Source organism: Miscanthus floridulus, chromosome 10 (genome assembly GCF_019320115.1).
Source record: "Miscanthus floridulus cultivar M001 chromosome 10, ASM1932011v1, whole genome shotgun sequence".
NCBI lineage: Eukaryota > Viridiplantae > Streptophyta > Magnoliopsida > Poales > Poaceae > Miscanthus > Miscanthus floridulus.
Genome location: NC_089589.1, coordinates 4,845,577 through 4,866,038, shown reverse-complemented (window position 1 = coordinate 4,866,038; position 20,462 = coordinate 4,845,577).

Here is a 20,462-nt window from a genome sequence, read left to right as displayed (position 1 = left end):
CAATTCCAGAATATGCGTAGAGATACCCGATTCTAGAAAAGTACCACAATGGCCGAAGCTTATAATCCATATTCAGTCAATGACGACTATGAAGACGATGAAGAAGAGGTTGCCGCGGCCGAATGGAAGTGGGGTAAGAAAACAGTAATGGTGCCAAATCCATGGGAAAGAGGGGTCAAGGAGAGCTATGACTTTGACGTCACAAAATCAGACAAGCTCTTCGATTTCTTGCTCAAGAAGGGACAGATCAAGTTGCCTGATAATCATGTTATGTTGCCCCCTGATCAATTGAAAAATAAGATATTCTACAAGTTTCACAATGCTACATCTCATTCTACTAATGAATGCAGAGTTTTTCGGCAGCATATACAGAGGGCTATTCAGCAAGGGAGGCTCAAATTGGTTATGCCTTGGAAGATGAAATTTGATGATAATCCTTTCCTAAGAGATCAAAACATGGTCAATGCTAGGCTGTTCAAAGTAAAAACTAAGATCCTGACATCAACCAAATCAAGAGAAACTAGAACAGTTGATCTCAAGATGCAAATATCGGCTAACGAATACAGAGAAATTAAAAGATGCCACGACAAGCAAAAGAGACGATATGAGCAGGGAGCACTGTTCACCTAAACGACCATTTAGCCCGTTTACACACCGTTTAAATGCTACACGGTGGTACACCGTTTCCGTTTAATCGATTATTTTAACCGTTTAAACGGCTATTTTTCCTGTTTTGCCTGAATAATGGGATAAACAGGAGGGGACCTGATGAGGACATCACTTCTTTAGAGGTAACCACTGATCCTCCAACCGTCATGCAAGGTCCAATGACCCAGGCTCGAAAGCGACAACTCAATTTAGAGGTGAGCTCGTTCTTAAGCGATACTTTTCATACTTTTGAGAATAGACTACTACCTAATGATGTTATCTTGCTTAGGAACATTGGAGAGGGTCATGAAGGACTCAGAGGAAGTGGTGGAGGTGATGATGACCAGCAAGGACGTCCAACACAAGCCGGAGTCCTAGTCCAACAAGAATTCGAGTCTGCCTCGGCCTCTAGGACCAGTCTACCTTAAACTGGTCACCCAGGATACATCCGGACTCCGTTTTCGATGATCCACATATGGATGGAAAGCTAATTTGATAAGGAAGCCAATCCAAGTGGTTTCACGTTAAAAGCTATTCGAAATCAACAAGAATCATCAAAATAAGTCAGCATCCAGAATCTGCTAGGGTGCTGCGACACCGTCTTTTGGTCCGTTGGACCATGTATTGAGTTTGGGCCCATTAGGGGCGCATCTACGGGTATTGCACGACCCTAGAGTCTTCATAAACAGCCGCCGCCCCTCCATTAGGGTTTGGGTTTTGCATAGATTATTCTGTCAAGAACAGTTTCGCCGTTCATCGGTTTGTGAGACCCTAACTTCGTGAGATAATCATTCATCTACAATTTGATTGCGTTCTTTCTTGTTCTTGCTTGTGTTCTTCATTGCATAGGCAGGGATTAGCCTTCTTGACGAGGTCAACCTGGTCTATGACTTGGTTGATAACCAGAGGAGCTATGGTGCTAAGATTGCAGGGTTCGATCTTTCGATCTGAAGTCAGATCGGTGTGTTATTCTTCGCCACAACGATAGATACCATCACCTGACGGAAGATCAGGATCCCCGTCTCCATTAAGTGGTAATCAGAGCTAAGGTATACCGTTAGGTTCACATTTATTCCCTAGTTTGAGTGTTTTGCATTCGTCCCATAGTCCAGTGCCATACTCGTTTTTCCTGTCCTAGAACCTTCCGCGCCATAGCCTTTGCATATTTTAGTTTCAGAGTCCATCATGTTGAGTTTGTGTCCTGGTCGAGGTCTTATTGTTGGTTAGGTTGTGTTAGAGTCTAGTTCGTGTGTTTTCCTCCATCGTTTTCATCAAATCTTTGCTGTTGTGACCAATTTTACGCATATTGTTCCCGTTTTGACCTCTAATTCGGAGCCAATTCTTAAAACTGGTCTATTTTCGCATACGGACTCCGATTTTGACATTCCATATATCAAAATCGATTAGAAAAAAAATTTGGATCCATCCATCCCTACATTGCTAGGGTTGGAAATTTTTAGATTGGTCAAAAAGTGGTCACAAGATCCTCTTTTCGTGGTCACAAGGTTTTTGTCGATTTTGAGCAAGTTTTCTAAAAATTCCACAGGCCACGTCTTTCACTTGTTTCAGCTCATATTTTCTGTGGTTACTTCTTTTGTGCTCCTAAGTAAAGGAAAAATAACAAAAAAATAAAATAAAAAAGTCGAAATTTCCCAAAAAAAACAACCCAAAAAATAGAAAAAAAGAGAGGGACAAAAGAGGAACAATATCTAGAGGAGCACATAGACAAGACCAAGGTGAGCTGTGTTTGCGTGTGCCATCTGGTTCCTTGTTTGTGTTGCTGTTTCCATCCACTATACTTGTTTTTCACACACCTATCACCTTGCTATCCACCATACTTGCTTGTTTGTTACACACCTGGTACTTGGAGCATTTTAGACCAACAATGAGAACAAGTACTTTGGACTATAATTCAGCATTACTTTCTGTTACTGACTTGTGTGCCAGATATACATATTACTCTTTGTTTGCCTTTCAAGCTCCACAAATTCTTCAGATCAGTACAGAAAAAGGGCCTTGCAATCTCGGTACCACTACCTCACAGGTATCACGAACCAGCCACCGGTTGTACCGTCCACTACTTGCGTTGGTAAGAACTTTGTAAGAGCTTGGTAAGACATTTCCACTTGCTGTGAAAAGTGACACCACTACAACCACGTAGTCATTTGGTAGGGATAACTTTCATCGTTTGTTCCTGTTTTTGTGTTTACAATGGTAGGAGGTGATCAGACTGAAGATACCAATCCTAAGGGTTTCAACGAGTGTGTCAGCTAAGAGCAACTACAAGCTATTGTAGAGGATGCCCAAAAAGGATGAATGAGGCCATCAATGACGCACTCATTGAACTCAATATTGGCAATAGCATGGAGAGATTGGACAAGCGAATTTCCACGCTAACCGACAAGGTTACTGAGTTGGAAACCTTTGTGGCAGGCAACAGCGATGTCTCTAGTAGCAACACCGATGGTCAAGACAGGGTGTATGATGCCAATGGGAACATAGGTTGAGTAGCTTTCTGACAAGAGAGATTACGACAACGTCTTCGCCGCAACACGACAGGTATGGGTGGTGTCCACCACCACCGTCAAGGTAACAATCATTGTGTGCCCGATGATCCTTATGCTAAAATTAAGTTCACAATACCATCTTTTTCAGGTCATTATGATGCTGAGGGATATCTTGATTAGGAGATGATGGTAGAACAAAAGTTTAGTGCCCACCTTGTACCTAAGCAGCATAGAGTTAGACAAGCTACTAGTGAGTTTAAGGATTTTGCTATTATTTGGTGGAATGGGCTAGCTGCACAGAATGCTTTACCTGGTACGTGGGAAGAACTTAAGGTAGCTATGCGTGATCGTTTTGTTCCTCCTTATCATAGAGACTTGCGTAAGAAATTGATGCATTTAGAACAAGGAGATAAATCTGTACAGGATTACTATGGTGAGCTCCAAAAGGGATTGATGCGCTGTAGTGTTATGGACGGAAACAAAGATGCCATTTATCGTTTTTATTCGGGTTTGAGGCATGAGATTTAGGACATTGTTGATTATAAAGAATTTAACACTGTCAACCAGTTGTTTCGGTTTGCTATGTTTGTAGAAAAGGAATTGCAGGGGCGTGAACAACAGGGCAAGAGCAAGGTCAGCACCAGCACATACACGCCACACTCAGCACCATCTTCGGGGCTGACCAAGCCAACCACTTTTCGGGCGCCTCCACCAGCGAGCAAGCGACTAGCAGCCTCTGGAGTTTTCACTACACCTAAGGCACCTCTTGCACGACCTTTAGATTCAGGTAAAAATTCTTTGCAGGTGCCTACCAAGAGTTTCTCATCCGTTGCATCGACGGGACACACTTCGGGTATTCAGTGCCACCGCTGCCATGGCATTGGCCATGTACAGAAGGACTGCCCAAGTCAGCAGGCATATATTGCTACAGAAGATAGTTACATCAGCACCTTTGACATTGAGGATGAAGAAGACCAAGATGCAGATGAGGAGGACGGCGAAGTCCTTGGTGACGAGGCCATAGCGTCCTATAGAAGCATCATTGTACAGTGGGTGCTCAGCTCACAAGTCTAGCAACCTAAGAAGCTACAACGCTATAACTTGTTCTAGATTTTCTTTGTCATCAGCGACCATCGAGCACGTGTCATTATTGATGGAGGTAGCTGCAACAATTTGGTGAGTTCTGATTTGGTCAAGAAGCTTGGCTTGACCACACGCCCACACCCATGTCCATACCATACCGACTATTTACCGTTTAGCGTTTAGCATAACACTGGCAGGGAGAAACGTCAAAAGATGGGGCAACAAAGCCGCGGGTTACATCTCAAATTTTGTTGAATAAATGGCAGCGGTAGAAAGAAAAGGATTAGTAGCGTTGGTTAGAAGAGCAAGAATTCCAGCGTCAACAGGAAAAAGAGAGGTATAAAAGAAAGCAAGCTGAATCACATTGGAATTATCCTTTCTTTAGACATTGCTAGAATGAAGGTTTGAAATTGCCTACCAAAAATAACTGTCCAGAGTGTAGCGAACAATATTGGGAGTTTAGGCAATCTCAAGCCAACCACTGGTCTATCCATGCTCAAGATGCGTATCATAATAACATGGATCGGTGCTTAAAAAATGGAAGTGTTCATGATCGGCTTGGAAAACGAGTTGTCGATCAAAACTGGGCTGATTATGAAAGTAATGAAGAAGAATATGTTTGCCAGGAAGGTCAACGGTGTCCAAGAGGTCTGACGAGAAGCTAGAAACGAAGAGTGCAACGCCTAAGGAATAGAGAACTAGAACAGGCTCAAATATTTGACAAACCTCAAGTGTGGCGTGCTAAGCAAACAGCCGATAAAAAGGCAGCCATCAGCTAATATTCAAATGGCTTTTCTGTTGACATCAGAGTTTAGGGCTCTAGTGGATCAAGAAGTTTATTCAAATTTCGATGAATCAGAGTACGAAGAAATAGTTGTCAAGTTAATAGTTATACAGCAGGCTATATTTGATAAACCAGTTAAGCATCAGCACTTAAAGGCATTATATGTAAAAGGTTTTGTTGATGGGAAGCCGATGAACAAGATGTTGGTGGATGGAGGTGTTTCTGTCAATCTTATGCCTTACACCATTTTTCGTAAACTTGGCAAGGGACCAGGAGATCTGATTGAGACCGATATGATGCTTAAGGACTTTAGGGGTAATGCGTCTAAGACCCAGGGGGCAATGAACGTTGAACTAACAATTGGGATTAAGACTCTACACACCACGTTCTTCGTCATCGATGGAAAAGGGTCATACAGTTTACTCCTTGGTCGTGATTGGATTCATGCGAACTGTTGTGTGCCATAGACCATGCATTAGTGTTTGATTCAATGGCATAGAGATGATATTGAGCTAGTTCGTGTTGATGTATCTATGAGTATCGCAACAACCTATCTAGTCTTTTGGGAGCTAGAAGACTTTGAGTGTTTTTCTAGCAAGTTATGGAAAGGAGGCTTCATTAAGATCAGTAATGGAGGCCAACAGCTAGTCCAAGCAATCGGCTCTGAGAGTTTGTTTTAGTAAATAGTCACGGCTTCACGTCGGCCATTGGATTAACGAAGAATAAGCATTGGTCCTTGAGATAGGCTTAGGTTGATGTATGTCAACGCTAAGTCGAATCATAAGTGCAATTTAGAGTTAATAGATCTATTAAAGGAAGTTTTGTTTCGATCAATGAGATGCTTGGACTGGATCGATCGATCGTTTAACCTTTGGTCTGAAAAGTTCTGGTGCAACCTATCAATAGTGATCGATGAAAAATATTTGAAGGGATATTATCCTAGCGTTTGATCAACACTTGACCGCTGATTCATTTAGTCATTGGCTCTAATAGCCAGTACCAAAAAGGTATCGCCTTTAGTTCAAAATAAACTTGAAGATGTAAGAGCCGATACGATATGTATCGCCTATAGAGCAAAAGCAAAAACAAAGACAGTCATAACATATACAAAGGCATTACACTGAGACACGGTCATGGAAGAGCAAGAGATTTTGTTCATTAGTTCACCCTAAGTACAAACTAATCAAAGACCTTGTTCACTACATCCTGAGTAGATCTGATGTCCATAATAGCCTCAGCTGTGTCGATGAATTCTTCGATCAAATCTTCAAGATCCTCAGGGCCATCACCCATCGGGAATCCAGTCTCCATGGCGTGGAGTGAATACCTGGTTTGGACTTGCACCGTGGCCAGCGCCACCGATGCGCCATGACGAACACCGTGGAGAGTGATCTCCTAGACATGGGTCAGGACGTCGTGGAGGCGTGTGTTGATAAGGGGGCCTCGAGCATTAACGGCATCCACGGCCACGTTCGCCACCAGTCGAAGGGACTCCAACTGCACCATCAGCGCTGGCGATCATAGAAATAGGAAAGCTATCAATGTAAAAGCAATGGAAATCAGAATAAAAGCATTCCTAGAATTCATCTTACCTGCCACCATGGTGTCGGACTCGGCCAGCTATGCCCGGACGGTACTGCTTCTTCTTCAGCGATATGAAGGGCAGCCTGAGAGACCCCAAGGCGGATCTCGAGCTGGCCATTTTCCCGAGTCACCTCAGAATAGTGGTTCTAAGCCGCCCTCCACTCTCGAAGAAAACACCGGGCGTCATCGCCGTTGTAGGAGTCAGAAGAATCCAATGATGAGGCCGGCGTAGAAGATGCAGCATCGAAGGGCTCGCCGGCCCTGGGAAGAGGACAAAGACTGTCATTCAAAACAAATCTATAGACAAATTAGAATAGTTCATCATCACAAATAGAAGATATCAATCTCACCTCATGCGTCGCAGGCGCTGGTTCATCGGCATGGCTTCCTCTGGAATCTCCTTCGCTGCACGTTTGCCACGGTTGTCCTCACCGGCCATAGGGTTTGTTTGGGTCTACAAGAAGAGGGGAGAAAACTGCAACAGAGTTTGTAAGGGTGGAGAGGTGCAAAGGAATAGGAGCAGTTGCAAGTGTAGATGTGTTTGAGGCTAGATCCCTTGGCTGGTATTTGAAGCCATGGAGCGAAGAGGTGGACGCCTCAGGACGTGCAAAGGGCAACCGCAATTAATAGAAGGCGAAGCGCCACCTCACTAATACCAAAGAGAATACGGCACCGGGTGACTAAGGACAAAAGATCGAGGGGCTCTCTTAATAATAAATGATGTGTTTTCAGACTTAATTGGATTAAGGTTGGAAGTCTGGAATCGACTATTTTCAAATTGGCTCTTTAGCAAAAAATAAGAAGTACAATTAGGCAATAGAAAGTATGATTACCATTGATTCCACACAAGATATATGATACACAAATTACAAGTCTAGAACATCCTAGATTGCTTTCAACACTTCTAGCCAGATAGCATCAACTTCTATGATTTGTTGCTTATCTTCTTCGGCTGATCCAGGAATGCCCTCGAAGCTACTTCGGATGGCTCTGCCTTCTCTAACTTTGGCCAGCAGTTCCTGTTTCTTTTGTTTAATGGCATCAAGTATTTGAGCTAGGGTGGACTTATGACGATCAGTGGTAGCCTTCATGTTTTCTAGCTCCTTCTCAAGTTCTGCACGCCTGACTTCCAGTTGAGACAACTCTAGGTCGATACTGAGGGAGGTGTTCTTCAAATGATCAATCAACTGTGTCAGCTCTTTGGCCTCTTGCCTGTTGGAGTTCCCCTTGGCCAATAAAGTTGCATGGTCGGATAGATTCCTCTAAGCCTTTTTCACCTTCAGGGCCTGATCTTTGAAAATAGATAAAGGTGACAAGACTCTAGAGAGAACTAGGGATGAATTACCCTTAATAGCCAGGGAGACTCTCTGGATTGAATTAGTTTCTTGGACCAAATCGGCTATATTCTTCTCAAACATTGACAATATATCTCTTAGCTGATTTCTGGTCTCTTCTGACAAAGCTTCCTTAGAGGAGGTGGCTGATGAGCTGATTTCATCTTCATCAAGATACTCTTCAAGATTGAAAGAGTAGCTCAGGGCTGCAAGATCGAGTGCCTATGTATAAGGAAATCTTGGTTAGGAGGTTTGAATCAGTTTATAACAAAATAGATGAAGAAGAAGATATAGTACCTTTTCTATAGCAGCCTCTGTTTGAAGAGGAGGGACAACTGATGATGCACCAGTAATATCTGGTTAAATTAGTTGTGGACTCTCAACATTGACATCTGCAAACATCAGAGAAAATTTTTAGTTCATATTTATTGTAGAGAAATAAATTGAGCATGTGACTTTCCTACCATCAGTTGTGTGCTGGATTGGGGAATAGACAGTTTGAACGTCAGCGATGGCAGGATCATTTTCAATGAGGGGATTGTCAGATTCCTGCTATTGCGTTGGTGTTTCCTCAGGAAGTACCTAGCATGGTAAGAAGTCAGATGAGGAATAAAAGTTGAATAGAATCAATAATTTTTGAGGAAATACTTCGACAACATCAAGGATGAGATGGGAGGGCTCACATCTTCTGCCGTTTTTGAACCATCTGTTGTTTCAACCAAAATTGGCTCTTCTTGGGGATCGGTTGATGAAGGTCTAGTTGATGCCAAACCAAACGCCTGGGACAATAGCTCTGCACCCAGAACCGATTGGGATGCAATGGTTGATAACTGTGAAGGAAGGGGTCAGAAATTGAATGTCATTTTGAGAAGGAAATGAATTGTTTACCTGAGCAGCTGATGGTCTCATTTTATGGAGCCTCTTCCCAGTAGTGGTTTTCTAGGTTGTCCCTTGAGCCGCCTTGCGCTTTGAAGATTGATATGTTACAATGGTGGAGGCAGCATGAGTTTTCATCAATTTCTTCAGTGAAGGCGTAGCCGATCCCATTCTTAAAACTGGTCATGGTGGCTGGTAATCTATAGGATGCCCCTTCCTATCCAAGCTCGGAGGATCAAATTCAGTATCCTGAAAAGGTTGATTAGAATAGTTGGTAGAGGAATTCGTCGAGCAGTTTTCTTGAAAAGAAATGGCAAGTTACCTCTCTGTCAGAAGCAAATTTCCCATCCAGAGCTATACACAAAGGGTGAACCAACCCACAGAAAAGATAAGAGTGTCATTCTTGCCACCAGGAGTCAAAGAGAGTAGAAGATAAGCTGACTCTGATCCAGTCATGCAAGCAAAGGGAAGGAAGATCTAATCCTAGTTGGAAAACTCTAGAGACTTCCAGTAATTCACTAATATCCTCTCTTGGCATCAGTATATCCTTGAAGAAAAGTTGAGGAGGCAATTGACCAAGACCAAACTGACGAGCAACAAAAGAGGGGTTGTAAAATTCATAGGTTGGAAGGTTGCCTGAGAGGAAGGAACCTATAGTCATTTTACCACGACCATGATGAAATTCAGCTGGAAGGACACAGGGCTTGATAAAGGAATTGAAGATTGCAGCTGTCGTCTCATCAGAACAACCTGATTCAAATCAAAATTTGAATGGGAAGATTAGCTCATTGTTTTCATCCTCATCATATGGCAGCCAAGTTAGGATGTCTGCATCAAACCCTCTATAAAACTTTTTGAAAAGATGGCCAATGTCAATATCGATTGTTATGGTCGATGCAGCCTCACCATAGCTTGTACACTAATGGGTTCTTTCTTCTTCGCCTCTATATTCCTCATTAAAGTTGGAGGAAGGAAAACTCAAGTTTCTGAGATCAAGCCTTACAATCTTGTGCATGTATAGGTTAAGTCATAGTTGTATCAACCACCAGGGGCCACTGATAGTATGCACTGGTTCATTCTTCAGTAATTGGGCAGCTACCTAGTACATTAGATCATAAGTGGCTCCTAGCAGATACTTTCCAAGAGGGATATCCTTGCCTACTGCTAGATGTTCTGCCATGAGTTTATGATTGTAAGTCAGACCATAAGATGACCCATAGAAGATGAATCTCTCAAGCCACATGTTTAGAAAGGCTACATATTCTCTTTCACTAACATTTGATTCGTTTCTAATATGGTTCAGAATGTAACTGGCCCATCTTGTGCAGTATGATATCTTGGCTAATTTCTTGGATCCAACACTCAAGTACTCATAAGGCTGCATTGATCCAGTAATTCTAAGGCCGGTCAACATGTAAACATCGGCCAGAGTGATGGTCATTGGCCCGTGACCAAATACAAAGGTATTCAGGGCATTAGACAAGAAATAAGATACAGAAATCAGGAGTGAATCATTCCTCTCCATCCCAGACAACGAGAGTGTTAAGCATTGATTCAAATCATAAAGCTCTCAATCTCCACTCTTTTTCTTAGACACCCTACGGAACCAATTTCTCCATCCCTTAGGCATTTTGGGTCAATTTCTAAAGGAAGTTTTGGTATTCCAAGAGGATAAATCCACTACATACTGTTTGAAGGGGATTTGGTTGGTTTCTTGATGGATGAAATCAGATGGATGAGGATCACCCATAGGCCCAAGAAAATAAACATTGGAAGAAATAGCTGATGGAATCAAGATTTTGTTCCTCATTTCCTAGAAATCGGATAAAATAAATTTGAGGACAAATGAAATACAGGGTAGCGACCAACACTTTGAGAATGAGAACTTAAAAGCATACCTCAAGCACATTGTTGTAGGTCACCATTACTGCCGAGACAGATTTGAATCTGAGGAAGACCGCTTGAATAAAAGCTTGACGAGGCGGAAGATTTGCTAGGGTTGAGGCTTTTGCGATGGCGGCGTCTACTGTTAAGATTTGCTCGAGAAAGAAGGGGAAAGCAAAGAGTCCGAGTGAGTCAGAAAAGATACTACTGGGACATTATATAAGACTCAGTCCGGGAAGTCAGGAGTCGCGCGTATATCTTAGAGCAAAATGGTTGTGGCGTGGTAAACAGGTAAATAGGAATTTTGGAATAAAATTATTTTTATCCCAAAATTGGGGAGCATGTGTTTACACCAAAATTTGGAGAGACGAACGTGGAAACTCAAAGCTTCCAAAATGTTATCGATCAAGGACTCGATTACATGAAGATTGATATCAACTGATTCAGAGGAGACACAAGAACCAGCTCTCTTTGAATGACGTCAGCAAGTAACAATAATGGGCTACGGTTGGTGTCAGGAGAAGCATATCAGACTCTACAAAAAGGAAAAGATTAGGGGCCAAGTTATCTTAAGATTAGGAATGTTCTCTTTTATACCAAAGATTGTAATGAGTTGTACTCGAATAGGATTCATGTTTAGGCTCTGGGTATAAATATTGGACCTCGGCAATTGTAAAGGACACACAATCAATCAAATACAAGTTACTTCCTTTTTTGGCTCTGGCCGCCCCTTAGGAGTAGGAGTAGAGTAGATCTCGGGGAGTTCTTCAGTGAGCAGGGCTGCATCAGTTCGACCGACCTCTGACTTGTCTATAAGTACCATCATGGCTTATACTTCTGTTCGTATGGCTGCATCGATCCGGTCGACCTACACTGTGACTCTGGTATAAGCTAGTTATCGACTCTTGTCTAGTTCAAGTATGGCTGCATCGATCCGGTCGACCTCCACTACTCGAACTAGATTAAGGTCAAGTTATGGGCTCTATCTAAGGGTGGCGTCCTTCGGGTTGATTCATTAAGTTACCGATCTTGCTGATGCTTTTCATTATTATTAGTTTACAGCAATATTAATCCACCCGGTCGAGATCGAATTAGATCAGCCTTATATCCTTTTAGTTTGTCATTTGCTTTGTTACAACACGATATTTCTTACTCTTAACGACGAGTTATGCTTCATCGGCTATTTTTACTTTGATCTTGATCGTGCATAGTATGTGGTTGAGGCACGAATAATATTGAAGAGGTTTGCTGGCTAGTTGAATCTGATTTATAGTTCACCATTATGGCTGTAACGATCCGGTCGATCCACACTGATGGTGTAACAACCCAAAAATCCATACACTAAAAATACCAACTACAAAATTTTTCCTAAAACTCCCATGTGTTGATCAGTGTCATGTATAGAAACCCAACCTAAGAGATGCATTAGGTATAACCCCAACCCAAGTCAACACATAAGCATGGCATGCCATTTGTTAATTATGTTTATTTAATTTCTAACAAATAAAGTGTTGCATACATTGTTAACTCAAAATTGTGATTTGGATTTCCATTTGCTTTATGTTATGCTTAACAACTCCTTTAAAGAAATACACCATAAAGTAATTATTACTCAAACCAAAGAATAAAGGTTTAAAGAGAAAACTAATTCTATTTTTGTATAACAAAATCCACACCTATTTTTGTTATACAAAATAGCAAAATAAATTCCTAATATTTATAAAAGAATGTTGTGGGCCTCATATCTAAAACTCCAATGAATAAGGTGCACCAATTTGGAATTCAAATTTCAAACCAAATTTGAATTCAAACAAAGGAGAAGAGAAATAAAATAGAATAAGAAAAAGAAGAGGGAGGCCTTGCAAATCGCCTCGGCCTGCTCGGCTTCGCGGCCCAGCCAGCCCAACAGCGCCCGCCATCCACCCAGCGCATGCGCGCGGCCCAGCTTGTGGCCCAGCGCATCGCCCACGCCCGCACGCCTCCCCGCTCCCCTTGCTACCGCTGCCGCTAGACCCCACCCGTCAGCCTTCCTGTTCATCTTCTCCGCCCACGCCTCAACTGCCGTGCAACTGGAGACCGACAACACTGGCAGGAGCGGGCCAGGGGTTCATGCCCGGGGCATGGCCCTGTCCCCTTGGCGCCACACCCACGCAACCACGCGTGGGCCGTTGGATGCAATGCACGCGCCTCCGATCGCCCCTCGGTCTCCATCCGCCGTTCACCAAGCTCCATGGCCAAGCTTCAGCTATAAAAGCCCTGGCCCTAGGTGCCCTAGAGCTCTCCCATCGCCTCACCGCCACTTTGTGGCCATCCACAGCACACCCAAGCCAAGAGAGAAGAGGGAGAAGAGGAGGAAGAAGGGAGAGCGCCGAAGCCACGCGACATCGCCGGTGTCGCCGGAGCAGAGGACGTCACCCCGATTAAGCACGTCGACACTACGCTACACTGCACTGCACTACACTACTTCTAGAGCTACATGGCCGCAACCCGCCACTGCGTCACCATCCTATCTTCCACGACACCAAAGGTGAGCCCTAGTCTTCCCCTGCTCGCCGCCGGACCTCGCTGTGTCGGCCATGGCGCTCCACACTGGGAGCACATAGGTCAAGGCCGTCTCCGGCCTCTGGGTACACACACACTCACGTGCACGTCCACGACCATGCCGTGACCACCCCACTAGCGCCCCATAGTGCTCCTACGTGCCTCGCCGTCGCCACCATGCCGCCATGGACGCCATGGAGCCCCTACCGGCCACAAGAGGACCCGAAGCCCCGCCTTGAGCCCTAGACACCCTTGCCGTGCTCCCATGGACCCACAGAAGCCTTATCCACCCATCCAAGCCACCAGGGAGCCTACACGCGCGACCTCACCACCGGCGAGCACCGCCGAGCTGCCGACCGCCGTGGCCAGCACCCTGGAAAGCCCCGACCGCCACCTAGACACCGCCAACGTGTCCACCATGGCCTGGGGAAGCTTCCCCCCACCTTAATTGGATGCTAGGGCCGCCGTAGGACCACACCGGTGAGCACATCACCGGTGGGAGCGTGCCAGGGACGGAAGCAGAGTCCTCCCCTCGCCGGCCGCACGCGCCTACACCTGGTACACGAAGACCACAGAGAGGAGAAAGGAAGGGTGATGTGGTTCACCAGAAGGAGACGCAGTCCACCGTAGACCAGCGCTTGCGCCCACCGTGGACCATGCCTATGAACCAAGCCCAGTGGAGGCCCACGGCTACGACATGGCAGCGCCATAGCTTGCCACGTATTCGGGCCGGCCCGGCCCAAAACTAGCCCAGTCCAGCCCCACCAAAACCCGATCGAGGCCCAATCTGGTTGACCATTGACCGGTCAACATTGACAGTTGACCTGGCCCCACATGTCAGTGTCACAAAGACTTCGGACCCACTCGTCGGTGAATGACATCATGCTGATGTCATGACGACGTCACGCGGGTCCCACCTATCAGTATCAACACAGCCAAGGTGACATCATGCTAATGTCATAATGATGTCAGCTGCTAACGTCAGCAGCACTGGCCCCACACAGCAGTGACCCTACCCGTTGACCATTGACTTGACGTCGACTTTGACCGGACCAACATGTTAGTGACCCAAGAGCCCCTGGTCCCACCTGTCGGAACTGATGACGTTGATGATGTCATGCTGACGTCATGCTGATGTAAGCATGCCACATGGACCAGTCACAACGTGACACGTGTCAGCCCAGGATTAATTCGGCCTTTTCCATTTCAGAAATAATTTAAACTTCAGAAATTCATAACTAATTCATACGACCTCAGAAAAATATGAAACCAGAACCAAAATTCATCTAAAATCGAGCTCTATGCTATGAACCCATGTTTGTGTGCATTTGGCTCTTTTGAATTTCTATTGCTTCTTTGTGCTGCTCTATAGACGTCGCTAACGTGACTGTAATGCGATCGTTTGCAGACTTAGAGGAGAATCAGATAGACAAGGATCGTGAGTACCATGAGGAGTACGAAGATGACTACACTAAAGGTGCCACATCCCACCCAATCTCGTAGCACCTATTATGCATGGCTAATATAGAACTACTATTGCTTTACTTTGTTGTTGTAATCACACTGTGATAGGACTTGTATGGTAGTATGTTTTCTTGATGGCCTTTACCTTGACGCAACCCTACCCCTGCTCACCCTGCTATTAGGCTAGACACATGCTTGCTGCTATATTGCTTATTACTTCTACTACGCTTGTACTACATTGATGCGTGGTGGAAATTGGTGTTAACTGGACTATGGGGAGAGTGCTGCGTGTGTGACTTGGGTGCGTGGATGGTAAGGGTTGTGTCGACCAAGTTAGAGTATACGACAAGCTTGGGGCAAGTCATGCCACGTGGTGCTACCTGAGCACCCCTGGGATGGATACCTATGGTGGGTAAACGGTATATGAGGTGGCCCTGGGTGTGAACCTGTGATGGGAGGAGCCCGGGGTGGAGGTGCTATGGTGGCACGATAAATGGAAACTCTAATGAAGACATTCTGGCTTGGTCATCCCTAAGGACTTACTAGTACTTAGATTCACCAGGAAGCCTTACGTACCACTCGCCCTATATGGTGCGGGATGGCCAAACTACTTGGTAGGATATTGCCACTACTGCTAGGTTGATAGCGGATAGTGTAAGGAGGTACGGGGCACGGAGGATTTCCCCCACACCCTTTTGAGACTTCATGGAGACCTTGTGGACTCGGCTTATGACTCACAGTTTCAGCCACCCCAGACGAGAATTGGGGTGTACCAGGGCTGAATGGTATAGTGGCATTATCCTAGGCTAGCAAGCGACCGGAATCAGCCTAGTTGACGACGGTCAGCAAGGAAGGCAGATCTTGTGGTTATGTAAAACCTCTGTAGAGTGTATGGTTGATCGATCGATACATGTGCCGACTTGTCGGCTATGGACCTTTCCTGGGTTTTGTTTAAACTAGATAGTGAGATGAGTCCTTCTCTTCTTCCCCCGTGAGAGAGAGTCGGACGTAGCCAGGGGCTACGGGCCTTGAGACAGTGCCGAGAGGGAGTTGGCCTGTTGACTAAGAGATGGTATGGTGATGGTGTGGATGGTGGTAAATCGATCCTAGGATCAAAACCTGGCTCTGGGAAGGGAATGGGGTGGAATGTGTGTGGGAATGGTGTTAAAACTTGACCAACTATTATTATATACTCGATATGCTATTGCTTAGGAAACCCTAGCCTTATAGATTCCTTTTGATTATATCCAACTTGCATCTAATTTCCACAAAGCAATGCTCATAGGGTGGGAGTGGCCAGTACAAATTGTACTAATAAATTTTGGCACACAGGTTCTGCTGAGGAGTATAGCTCCGAGGAGTTTGACGGTTGAGGGGTTTGTGCCTACGCTCGAGTTTGGCGATCTTATCTTCAAGCTGTTCTGAATGACTGCTACTTTTTTATTCCGCCAATGCGGCGATGTAATAAATTATGTAATTCTGCACTATTTGTACTCTGATATTATTGTTGTATGGATGTGGTATTCGACTAGAATTTGGGTAATATGATCTACAACGGTCTTATTACACTTTGACTCTGTGGATTTCCCATCGTGGAAATTAGGTCGCTTTAGATGGCACTGTAGATTGAGGGATGCTAGTTAGTAGATCTGTTCCTGGTTAGGCGTGACCTTAGCTGTTTGCTATGCACGCATCAGCTAAATAGCCGATCGCCTATGCATTAACGCCTATGGTGTGAGTCCATGATTCTGTTAAGCGTGAATAGATTTGTGTGCTTTGAGGGCTCGATTTGTCGTCTTTTTCACAGCTACATCGATCTGGTCGAACCCCACTGTTAGTGATAGCGGGTTGAGTCTAAGGAGTCCATGGGTTTGTTCGTGTAAAATAGTCGATTATTCACATGCCGTAGTCCTTTTCACCTGAATCAGCTATTTTAGCTGATTCATCCGAGCCTTCACGTATAGCATGTCTTTCGGAAAGCCTGTCGAAGTATGGATGTGTTTATGGATTCCTCGGTTTTAGTTTGTTACTATTATCATAGCTACCATCGATCCGGTCGAACCTCACTGTTGGTGGTAACATATTAGATTTAGAGCGTTTATAGATTCGTTCGTATCAGATAGTCGATTCGTTCATGTGCTATATCTTTTCCTAATTAGATTCATCGGCCTAATGGTTTACACTAGTAATATCTATCTAGCTTGTAAGGAAAATGGACCCTAAGCCCATTTACTTTGGATTTTGGTGTTTGATGACTAACACAACCAAATTGGACTAATGAATTTGCAAGTGTTTGTTTTGTAGTCCAATAGGGTGCAAGACGAGACTTGTACAAAGGCGACGTGATGATCTGATGATCAACACCTTAAGCAAGACCTTAGGAGCACAATAAAAGACCCAAGATATCAAGCAAAGTCTAAGCATGAAGATAGGAACCAAGCCATACGCAAGATCACAAAGAAACGAGCTTGCAGATGCGACCGGACGCAAGGACCGGACGCTGGAAGCATGATCGTACGTTGAACCGGTGGCTCGGTAGATAGGCGACCAGACACAAGGACCGGACGCTGGCGGCAACTGACCGGACGTAGGAACACAGCGTCCGATCGAGTACAGAAAGGTTCCAGAGCAGCATATCTGCGACCGAACACGTCTGGTGGCAGGCGATCAGACGCTAGACAGCGTCCAATCAGTGTTTTGCCGGCTCAACGGTCGAGACAACCAGACGCGTCCGGTCAGGACGATTCAGCGTCCGATCAGTAGCAGTTTCGTGGGAATTCAACCCCAACGGCTACTTTCTCAGTGGGGCTTATAAATAGACCCCCAACCGGCCATTTGAGAGGAGTGGAGCTGAGAAAACATACCAAGGGTGTTGATACATCATTTTAGTGATCTCCACTTGCATAGTGCTTAGTGATTCATCAGGTGATTAGCATAAGTGCTTTGCGAAGTGCTTAGGTTGATTAGACCACCGCTTATGCGCTTGCTCTAGGTTTATGCCTAGTGTTTAGTGAGGTTTGCATACCTCTTGCCACCCCGTGCTTGCGAGCACAAGTGATTTACATCGGAGGGTCTTAAAGTCTTGCGAGATCACACCAACCGCGTTTGTGGTGTGGCCGCCACCGTGTACCAGAGGGAACAAGGCCCGTGGCGTTTTGGCCGGAAGCTTGATAGTGAAGACAGCGGGGAGCATCCGGGAGAGGCTTGCCGAGAGGCACATCGGAGACCCACTTGCGTGTGGGAAAGGCCCGAGGCTATCCACGGAGTTACCCGACCGGGAGCTTGGCCCTTGTGAGGGATTCCTTGCAAGGGGCTCCAACGAGGACTAGGGGGAAGCTTACGCGCTTCTCGATACCTCGGTAAAAATACCGGAGTCATCGACGGGAGTTTGCATATCTCTACCCTGCTCTTTAGCTTCCGCATTTACATTGTTTACATTACTTGTTTTGCGGTAGAGATAGCAACTCATTAGCAAAACCGTAGTTGCACATTTAGATAGTTCATCTATTGCATAGGTTTTGCTAGACTTAAAAAAAAGAGGCCATAGTTTAGAGTTAGAATTTTAAGTTGCCTAATTCACCCCCCCTCTTAGGCGTCATGGTCCCTTCAATTGGTATCAGAGCCGGTTGGCTCATATTTGGACCTTTGGCTTAACCGCCATTGAGCCGACGCTATTGTAGAGTGGTTGGGATAGATACCGCTAGGTCTCCAAAATTTGATGGCACTAACTTCCCATACTATAAAGCTAGAATGGCTTGCCACCTTGAGGCTGTTGATTTGGGTGTATAGAGAGTCACTTATGACAGGATGAAACCCATCAAGAATCCCGAAAAACCCACAAAGAGTGACGAAAAAGAAATGCATTTCAATGCTAGAGCTAAGAATTGCTTGTTTGAATCCTTTAGCATGGATGTGTTTAACCAAGTGTTCACCTTAAATACGGCACATGAAATTTGGTTAAAACTCCAAGAGCTCCATGACGGCACAAGTAATGTCCGTGAGCAAAAACATTGTCTAGCCAAGCAAAATTATGATTCCTTTGCTATGAATGATGATGAGCTTGTTCGTGATATGTAGTCTCGATTAAATCTAATCATCAATGAGCTCCATTCAATAGGATTATTAAAGCTAGATGATGCGGACATCGTGAGGAAGATCATCTCCGTTCTACCACAAAAGAAATATGCAAGCATCATCACCATCCTTTACAACATGGAGAACTTGAGCACCATGACCCCGGACATTGTCATTGGAAAGCTAGTGGCATTTGAAATGTCACGTAAGATGGGTCAAGGAGAAGCATCTTCATCAAGCAAAGGCAAAGCTCTCGCTTGTAGCGAGAAGAAAAAGATGAAGGGCAAGAAAGTTGAGTCAAGCTCAAGCTCAAGCTCCTCAAGTGAAGAAGAAGATGAGGATGATGATGATGATGATGAAGATTCAAGTGATGATGATCAATCTTCCTTCTCCACCTCTGACCTTGATGAAGAATCAATCAAATTAATTAACAAAGTGGAGAAGATGATCCAAAGGCTCAATGTCAAGGGTGTGCCCATCCAAATTCAAGATCTCATTTTCACCAATCAAAGAAATGAGCAAAGAAAGAGAGGATGCTACGGATGCGGTGAGTCGAGACACTTTGTGGAAGTTTGTCCAAACAAGCCCACACCCAAGACAAAGAAGAAGGCGTGCAAGAACCAAGCCCTCACATCAATAAGGTCATGGGATGATTCTTCAAGTGAAGAAGAACATCATCACAAGAGGCGAGGCCGCAAGCACTCATCATCAAGCTCTTCACGTGTGTGCCTTATGGCACGAGGTAACAAAAGCTCATCCTCAAGTGAGAGTGATAGTGATGATGATTTACCTTCTTATGATAAAATTGCGCAACAAAATCTTAAATATGCTAAAGTTTGCACTAGTCAACAAAATAAGCTCAAAAATTTAAAAGAAGAGCTAGGTAGTTCACAAGAAGCATACAAAAATTTGCTTGAACAATATGAAAACTTTGCAAATCTTAATGTTGAACTATCTACTAAAATTGAGAAACTTGAGACTAGTGCAACAACAAATGCATGCACAATCAATGATGAGCAACTTTTAAAGAAAAACGAAGAATTAAAAGAAAAGTTAGCTAGCTCACAAGAAGCTTATAATAGTTTGCTTGCTAAAATGGAAATCATGTGCAAACATTGTGATGAGCTAACTAATAAAGTTGCTAATCTTGAAGCCGTTAGCACAACTCCCACCAAGGCATCTAAAAGGAAAAGTTCTATCTTTAACATGTCTAAAAAGGATGCCTCTACTTCTTGTAATGATTTATGTTTAGACTCACCTTTGTGCAACCAAGTTTGTGTTGAGAAAGTTATTGTAGATACATGCACACAAGAGGTTGCAAAGGAGAATGAGCAACTCAAGCAAGAAGTAGCTTGCCTCACCAAGGACTTGACTCAAGTAAAAGGCAAGGCAAAGCAAATCCAACTTCATCAAGATAACACCGTCAAGGGAGTGAAGAAGCTTGATGAAGGACAAACCGTGGTTTGTTACGTGTGCCACAAGGAAGGTCACAAGTCCTATGAGTGCAAGGTGAAGAATGGGGGAGGAGCAAAGAAGAAGGAGAAAAAGCAAACAAGCAAGCTCTCCAACATCTACACCAACAAGGTGGACAAGAAGGCCTCCACACCTTATCTCTTGAAGAAGAAGAAAAATGACAAGGTGGTGGCCATCAAGGTGAACAAGCAAGCCAACAATGGGGTCAAA